This window comes from Eleutherodactylus coqui, chromosome 9, assembly GCF_035609145.1.
Source record: "Eleutherodactylus coqui strain aEleCoq1 chromosome 9, aEleCoq1.hap1, whole genome shotgun sequence".
NCBI lineage: Eukaryota > Metazoa > Chordata > Amphibia > Anura > Eleutherodactylidae > Eleutherodactylus > Eleutherodactylus coqui.
In genome coordinates this window covers 78,026,039-78,035,186 of record NC_089845.1, presented here as the reverse complement: position 1 = coordinate 78,035,186, position 9,148 = coordinate 78,026,039, and positions in this window count along the sequence as shown.

The following is a 9,148-nucleotide window of genomic DNA, read 5'->3' as shown; positions in this document are numbered from 1 at the left end:
GTATATATTATAAATTTAGAACCTGATGCAGTTACTGTATTGTTGGCCTCTACCCAGCCATTCAACATGAGTAAATGTTCACAACTAAATAAATATTCCAGATCACTGAATTTGTGTGCTAACAGGTGAAAAGCAACTCCTAAACCGTAGAACCACGAATGTATCTCGAATGCCCAAAAGATAATCAAGAGTATGAAAACTCAATCTCCAGTATCAATGTCCTTAAATATACTAGTGTCTCAGAGTGCCTGAAAACAATGTACGGAATAGATAGATGAAGCAAGCGATCCACAAATATTAACAAAGAGAGACAATGTGTGCTGCACTTGATCTGTGATATAGTAGTAACAATACAGTTAAATATATATTAATGCTACTTGGTAGCTGGATAAATAAGAGCTTCTTGGTAGCTCTGTGACAATTACCTATGTTATGCATTGTACTTAAACATGTGTTAGGTATCTAACCAATGGAGTTGTGTAGGCACGAATGCCATGCTGGGCATGCCACTCCTGCATGCGATACTGTCCACCATCAAATGTGTCCCCACATGGAAAGGAGGACCAGCCAAAGGACTACCTGAGTAGAAGTCGGATCATACTCTTATTTGGTCACTTATTCTCTCTTGATTCTCTTTTGAGCAATACATTAGGTGTTCTACTGTTTCAGCTGCTTTTCACCTGTTGGTGCGTGAATCCAGTGACTTAGAATAATTGAAGAAAATGTGAACTTCAAATCGGGTAAGCAACTTGGGTAAATCAAAACATGCAGCAGGGATTGCTTCAACTAGAACATTCAGCAAGTACAAAAACTACTTTTTTTTAATAATTGATTATCTGGTCATTTTTTGCACAATGATAAAATTGGCAATTAATAGAATAAAAGAAAAAACTTTTGATTAGCCATATTGATAAGGTTTGTGGCTTGCAATTTCCATAACCTGTTTTCTGACAGTTGATTATTCAACATACAAATATAGGGTGTATGTGCAGTGTTAATTCTTTTTATAACCCTCCCTACTACATCCACAAGCACTTGGAATTTTCTTAAGTTTTCTTAACACTTTGTAAAAAGTAGAAGAGCAGGTCGATAATTTTATTATGCTTATTAAATGAGTAGCTTTGTGTTTTTGTAGTGTGCAAAAATCCTCACCTTCATAGGTAACAGACTACTAATTATTAGGAAATTATAGTACCAGTGTTTCCGGTGGTGCAATGTGGCACACAGCTCTACTACATTGTACATCCATGCTGATTTCCAGACATTAGCTCAGCAGACTCCTGGATACAGAGACCAGCCCCTGATATGTGATCCCTGACTCCACCCACACAGGTGATCCTATGACTGTGACATCACAGGTCCCGGTGGCTGCTGTTGGCTTATCCAGTATACAGCACTTTCTCCCAAACTGCACAATGGCTCCTCCCACAGCAGTGACCTCACCAACAGTCCTTCAGCCCACTGGTTCTCTTTTACCAGACTGCACAATGGTTCCTCCCACAGCAGTGATCTCACCACCAGTCCTTCAACCCACTGGTTCTCTTTCACCAAACTGCACAATGGCTCCTCCCACAGCAGTGACCTCATCACAAGTCCTTCAGCCCACTGGATCTCTGTGGTGGTGGTAGGTCCCTGTCTTCTGTCAGGACCACTGAGTTGTGTCTGAGATAATAACGGTTTAGTTGTATTCTCATTTTGTTATTTTTCTCTTCCCCTACCAAGTGCCCTAACTTTGTTGTTCTATCGGTCAGGCTCTGTGTTTTCTATATGTTGTAGGACCTGCGATGATGTCACCAGGGGCAGAGCAATGAGCAGCACACACAAACCTACATATAACAGACAAGTGGTCGTTAGTAGTTTGATTTAGCATTATCTGTAGTTACGGAGCATAGAGGAACAGAATCCCTTATTCTAAGGCTAACTTCACACTGGTAAGCACGATATGGGCCATGAATCCCATCTCCATATTGCACTTCCCACCATGTGAATTCCCCTTAGGATGCAAGGCATTTTATGTCAAAGTAACCTACCATCACTTCGGTGAAAAGGCGGTGCCATGCAGGAAAACATCGCTCATGTGTATGACCTAATTCAAAAGAATGGGGTTCATATTTGTGTGTCTCAGAACACACATCACATGCGATTTTTCTTTTTTTTTTTGGCTCCTCAGGGAAGCAGCCAAAATATGTCTCGACTCTTTAAATTAAGAAATAAAAGGGCACATTTATGCAGACTGGTGTTGCATACACTGCTCTTGGTGCAACACTCACTGGAATAAAATGTAACAAATTGTTGCACATGCACCCCTTAATAAAAGTCAAATGCTGGCACATATTTGAGCTATAATTTATGCCAGTTTTTGTTAAAAGGTGGATGGACATGCCCTTAAGATGAGCTCCACCCACTTTTCTCACCATTCCTGTAATGTTTCCAAAGAGTAAAAAGTCAAACTTTTGCATGAGTATGGCTTGAACATGAACTTTATTTTTTTTTATGCCTCATTTGTGGCTCATGTCCCTTCTTAAACTTCCCCCTACAAACTTAAAAAAACCCCTCTAGAACTTAATTTATTGATCTAAATGACAATGTCGCCAGACTCAAAAAAACAAAAAAAAAACACAGAAATGGCATTAATTTAATACATATGAATAAAGCATACATATCAAACCCAAGGCCATGCATATATGGTCTGGCAGCAGCTTAAGCTGACCACTGACCTCTTCCCCCCCCCCCCACCCCAGCATCTATGTGCACAATCCTGTGCGTAGCACAGACACTGAAGGGAGAGGGCAGCAGTCAGAGTATCTGCACTGCTGCCACTGGACAGGAGCTGTAGGCTGAGTGAGTGAAATGCCTGTAGGGTTGCTGCCCAGCCAGAGGCCAATAGGGAGGTCGCTATTACTACTGGAGCCAATACAGGGGACACTATTCCTACTGGAGGTTCTATGGAGGACACCAATGCTACTTCTGCCACCTATGTAAGGGACACAATTACTACTGCGGCCACTATGGGGGTCACTATTGGGGCTCGTTCACCCAGGCATGAGTGCAATGTGTTTTTGTGTTTTCACTTCAATGGACTATTGTGGTGTGCAGTACACCCAAATTAGTAATGCTGTATATATTTTTTTTTTTTTCATGCGATCGCACATCGCGGGGAAAAAAACACTCCTATGAATTAAAGGGGTTGTCTCGCGAAAGCAAGTGGGGTTATACACTTCTGTATGGCCATATTAATGCACTTTGTAATATACATCGTGCATTAAATATGAGCCATACAGAAGTTATACACTTACCTGCTCCGTTTGCTGGCGTCCCCGTCTCCATGGCTCCGTCTAATTTCAGCGTCTAATCGCCCGATTAGACGCGCTTGCGCAGAAGGGTCTTCTCCCTTCTGGTCGGTCTGGGCACGAGCGGCGTTCTGGTTCCGCCCCCTTCTACGCGTCATCGCATAGCTCCGCCCCATCACGTGTGCCGATTCCAGCCAATCAGGGGGCTGGAATCGGCAATGGAACGCAAGACATCCATGGTGCACCATGGGAGAAGACCCGCGGTGCACCATGGGAGAAAACCGCGGTGCATCCCTGGGAAAGGACCGGCGGCCATCTTTGGAAGAAGTTTTATAAGTTGCTGAAACGCTAGAACGGTGAGTAGAAACCATCGTTAAAAGCCATTTACACTTGTGCATAGTAATGTTTGCTTTAGAAGGGGACTGGGCAAAAAAAAATTTCACTTTTGCCTCGAGACAACCCCTTTAACCCATTGAAATCAATGGGCGCTATTCACTGTGTATTATGACTGCAAAAATTGCAGGCGCAATATGCTGCACAGATACTCTTGTGAACATGCCCTTACTATACAGTCTTACAATCCTAATCAGCCCTTTGAAGACAACCATATGGCTGATGTGGCCCTCAGTGAAAATTCCTTTTTTTTTTTTTAATGCAAAAATCTTTTTAAAAAATGCATTTTCAAGTTACTATTCTCCTGGAAAAAAACAGGAGGTGGTAAGGTGATGTAGTTGCCGTCTGTGTGAGACTCCTGCTGTGGGAGTAAAAAGCAGCACACGGGGGTAATATATTATTAAACAACTATCACTGCTGTAGCTTACTGTGAGAATTTGAACAGCTGACGTTCCATATAAACCATATCGCTGAATTATAAAGCGGAACTTTTAATATCACAAGTTCAAAAGATATCCAAACACCCAGACAGTCGAGGAATACCAGCGAGTGGAGTCAATAGGGGTAAACATTTGGGAAATAAAGATAGGGGAGTGTGTTTTTTATATCCGGAACAATCTATCCATCAAAATATCTCTACAAGCCCTAGATGATAGATACAGAACTTCTAGATCTGAAATGCATTCCTCACTGTCTGTGTAGTAATCTCTCTACCATGTCTGCACATTGCGTTATTTAGTTCACGAATATGAAACCCTAAATCATGATTGCGCTTTATGCATCCGGACGAGGATAATGCTGAATAATTTAAAATAACACATTATAAAGTAGGAACTGCTGAACAGTAAAAATAATAGTATTCCCAAAATACAATTTTTTTGTATGCAGGTTCGTTGGTCATGGATCTCTTGCAGTGAAAGTACTGTACTGCCTACATTGATGGGTTTAGCAAGCCGTTTTAATCATTATTTCTTATACACGCTCTCAACCTAATCATTACCAATATGCTGCTAGCAGTACTGAATAGACTTGTCAGAAATATAAATTCATTAAATGACTTATTTCATTTTTAGAAGTAGTGACGCAGTGCTTCATTGACGTGGGTGTGAATATTGCTGGAAGTAAAGCTTTTAAACCTCACTTAACCTTTCTGAAGCTCTCGAAAGTCCCATCACTTCGGAAAAAGGTACAGCACATCAGATTTTTTTTATACAGATTGTAATTGTATATTCTAGACTTTTTTTTGTCTACTTTGAGGGGAGATGGATGGATGGATAATGATTAGAGATGAGCGAACACCAAAATGTTCGGGTGTTCGTTATTCGTAACGAACTTCCCGTGATGCTCGAGGGTTCGTTTCGAACAACGAACCCCATTGAAGTCAATGGGCGACCGGAACATTTTTGTATTTCGCCGATGCTCGCTAAGGTTTTCATGTGTGAAAATCTGGGCAATTCAGGAAAGTGATGGGAATGACACAGTGACGGATAGGGCAGGCGAGGGGCTACATGGTGGGCTGCATCTCAAGTTCACAGGTCCCACTATTAAGCCACAATAGCGGCAAGAGTGCCCCCCCCCCCCCCCCACTGTCAGCATAAAGATCGTCCTCCTCTGGCACAGCTGTAACAGCTGTAGCAGAGAAGAACGATGTTTGCCCATTGAATTCAATGGAACCGGCAATACAGCCGACTCCACTGAATGCAATGGGCTGCCGGCGATCGCAGGATGAATGGTCGGAAAGGGGTTAAATATATAACCCCTTTCCTGCAATTCATCCAGAAATGTGTTACACTAAAAATATATACCGGCGTATAAGGCGACAGGGCGTATAAGACGACCCCCCCAACTGTCACCTTATACGCCGGTAATACAGTGGAGCAAAGAATAAAAAGCATTACTTACGTTTTTAGATGATCTGCGCCGCTCCTGCAGGCTGTCACTCCCTCCTGGTCCACGGCAGACAAGCTTTCTCCACGAAAGACTTTAAATCCCTGCCTCCAGAAGCACATGTGCCTTCAGCCAATCACAGCCAATGACAATGATGTCATTGAATGGCTGTGATCGGCTGTGTTTCTGGAGGCGGGGATTTCAAGGCTTGAAATCCCCGCCTCCAGAAACACAGCCAATCACAGCCATTCAATGACATTGTCATTGGCTGTGATTGGCTGAAGGCACATGTGCTTCTGGAGGCAGGGATTTAAAGTCTTTCGTGGAGAAAGCTTGTCTGCCGTGGACCAGGAGGGAGTGACAGCCTGCAGGAGCGCCGCAGATCATCTAAAAACGTAAGTAATGCTTTTTATTCTTTGCTCCACTGTATTACCGGCGTATAAGGTGACAGTTGGGGGGTCGTCTTATACGCCCGGTCGCCTTATACGCCGGTATATATTTTTAGTGTAACACATTTCTGGATGAATTGCAGGAAAGGGGTTATATATTTAACCCCTTTCCGACCATTCATCCTGCGATCGCCGGCAGCCCATTGCATTCAGTGGAGTCGGCTGTATTGCCGGTTCCATTGAATTCAATGGGCAAACATCGTTCTTCTCTGCTACAGCTGTTACAGCTGTGCCAGAGAAGAAGGATTTGTCTTCTATATGTTCTCAATGGGGTCAGCGCTGCTGCCGCTGGCCCCATTGAGCGCATATAGAATGCATCCATAGCGAGCAGTGGGAGGGGCAGATTTCAATACTCGGGTGACACCTTATCTCCCCAGCCACTCACAGCAGGGGGGTGGTATAGGGCTTAAACGTTGCAGGGGGAAGTTGTAATGCCTTCCCTGTCTTTATATTGGCCAAAAAAAAGCGCTAACGTCTCAGGGAAGAAAGTTTAATTTACCAGAACACCGCATGGTGTTCGTTACGAATAACGAACATCCCGAACACCCTAATATTCGCACGAATAGCAAGCTCGGACGAACGCGTTCGCTCATCTCTAATAATGATACAAAAAATGTGGAAGGGTTATAAAAAAAAACTTAGGCGGCTTGTACCCAGGGGACAAAATTGCGCGATTTATTTATTTATTTATTGCCACAATGCAGTAGCGCAAGAAAACGCATGTATGTGAAGCCCATGCCTTCCAATGGGTTCCTTCACATTAGCGCTGTTTTCTCTGATGCTATCCTGCGGGGAAAAAATTGTGTTTTGTGTTTTGTGTGCCCCCCCCCCCCTCAAGTTTCCCTATGGAGTCTTTGTTTTGGTTGCATCACAAAGCAAAAAGAAAACAAAGATCTGGTACCGTGTTAGCCAGTAGAGCAAAATGTGATTGTTCCCAGCAAGAGAAACCAACTAATCTTGTAGATATGATACCTTTTAATGGCTAACAAAAATACATAATAATAGCGAGCTTGCGAACCAACGCAGGGTACTTCTTCAGGCTTAATGGATTGGATCTGAAGAGGCATGGATATTTATACACACTTATAACATACATACTTATGACAAGGCACAGATATGGTTGTGATTGGTTCGCACTTAAAAGGAATTCTGCAACAGCAAACAAAGTTTTTTTGTCTAGGCACTGATAGCGGAGTGAAAGTTTTAGGGCTCATGTCCACGGGCAAAATAAGAATTAAAATCCGCAGCAGATTTTGACTCTTCTCCTGCCCGCGGATCCGCATCCCATAGGGATGCATTGACCACCCGCGGGGTAGATAAATACCCGCGGATGGTCAATAAAAGTGATTTTAAAAAAAATGGAGCATGAAAAAATCTGGACCATGCTCCATTTTCGTGCGGGTCTCCCGCGGGCTTCTATTTAAGCCTATGGAAGCCGTCCGGATCCGCGGGAGACCTAAAATAGGAATTTAAAAGAATTTACTCATCCGGAGCGGGCGGGGAAAGTCTTCTCTTCCTCACGGCCGGATCTTTCTTGCTTCGGCTCGGCGGATGTGCCCGGCGCATGCGCGCGGCACGCAGCCGTGACGAATTCATCCGCCGGCCGAAAAAGAAGATCCGGCCGTGAGAAAGAGAAGACTTTCCCCGCCCGCGCCGGATGAGTAAATTCTTTTAAATTCCTATTTTCAGCCCTCATGTCCGCGGGGCAGGAGGGACCCGCTGCAGATTCTACATGTAGAATCCGTAGCGGCCTGATTTTCCCCGTGGACATGAGGCCTTATGGTCCCTAAATTACTGTTTGGGGGGGGGGGGGGGGAGGTCGCAGGCTAAAATTGCTACAAGAGGTACACTGGCATTTTTAGCTAAACACTGATAAGGGAGTGAAAGTTTATGGTCCCTGAATTACTGTTGATGGGGGTCTTATCTGTATAATAAATGTCTCACACTTCCCATTCACGCATAAATCCTGGGGAATAATTTAACCTAGTATTCAGCGTGTCAAAGGCTGTTATCAATTTATATTCCCAAATTCTTCTGTGGTTTTGTGATTTGAAACCATCCTTCAATATCAACTCTCATATCTCCTATGTCATGTCCATGATTAGAAAAGTGCTCGGCCACAGGCAATTCTCTTTTTCTGTGTTTAATCGTGTGGCGATGAGATCTCATCCTCGCTTTCAGTTTTTTTCCTGTTTCTCCAACATAAAGACCCCCAACAGGACATTTACTGCACATGATCAGGTACACAACATTGGACGTGGAACATGTGAATGTCACCGGGATCTTATAGTCCTGCTGTGTGTTGGAGATCCGTATCCTGTCCGCAGTCAGTATAAATATGCATGCCTCTTCAGATCCAATCCATAAGCCTAAAGAAGAACCCTGCGTTGGTTCGCAAGCTCGCTATTATTACATCATGTATTTTTGTTAGCCATTAAAAGGTATCATATTTACAAGATTACGTGGTTTCTCTTGCTGGGAACAAGCACACAAAGCACAAAATCATGGTTTTTGTGCAATTTGATTTTATCATTAGAAAATAAGCCGTAGCTGCATTCAAAAAAAAAAAAAAAAAAAAGGGAATACTTTCCTAAAAGACTCTGTCTGGGTCCTCCACCGGGTGTCCTGCAGTCTTCGTTCTCCCACAGAAGATCGCTTCCTGGTTACTGGATTCCTAAATCCTGCCTCCAGGAAGCGATGGCTCTAACTGGTTTATCTAGTGCTGCATTGATTGGCTGAGCAGCACTGGATGAGCCAATGCAATGGCTGTAATTGGTTGATGCTGCGCTGCATTGACTGGTTCTTCGGCTGCTGCTCATCCAATCAACAGCCATTTTTCCCCCCTATCATCTCCACAACTGCGCCACCTGAGATCGCATCCTCCTTATACCAGGAGGCAGGTATCCAGAGAGGTGCTAGGGGCTGGAGCTCCTAGCATGAAGTGTGGAAGTTTACTCTCAACAGATCAGTCAGCAGGCGCTGTTCTCTTTTCTTGAGGAGTCTTCACCCGGTGCGCTGTAGGCACAGTTCAGCCGTGTCAGATTCCACCCCATCACGGTCCAGGTGGGCTTTACATGGGGGCTACTGGCTGGTCATCTCCCCGCTCCGGGTGCTGTTAAAATGCTTCAC